Raw genomic sequence first — 377 nt, forward strand, 5'->3', positions numbered from 1 at the left:
AGAACATTTTTATGACTTTTTTATGATTTGCATGGTGGACTAACAACCCTTTTTCTCTCTGCTTGTATGAATTTCCTTTAATTCCATATGTATCTGATTGGGTTTCCATCACAATTTCTTATATTTATTTCATCGTCTCCAAAAGGCCTGTAATATGCAGTAACATATGGCTATACATTAGACTGAACACAAATATACATTATATATACCATCACAGTATGGTACTGTCCAAGATAGGCATTATGAACATGTACTACCTTTGTGTTACAATTTTTGTCATGTTTTTTCTGTTGGTAAAAGTTGGTATGCATGTCAGATTCACTAGGGCAAAACATCCACAGCTATACATTAAAAATTACAAATGGATTTATTAGAAA

General features: G+C 31.6%; 1 protein-coding gene across 3 annotated transcripts in view; it reads left to right on the top strand.

Annotated features, from left to right (window-relative positions):
- Positions 1-377, top strand: part of LOC119593036 (potassium voltage-gated channel subfamily KQT member 1-like) — a gene marked incomplete in the record, with an annotated part of 139,545 nt that overhangs the window by 136,339 nt on the left and 2,829 nt on the right.

Source organism: Penaeus monodon, chromosome 31, assembly GCF_015228065.2.
Source record: "Penaeus monodon isolate SGIC_2016 chromosome 31, NSTDA_Pmon_1, whole genome shotgun sequence".
NCBI lineage: Eukaryota > Metazoa > Arthropoda > Malacostraca > Decapoda > Penaeidae > Penaeus > Penaeus monodon.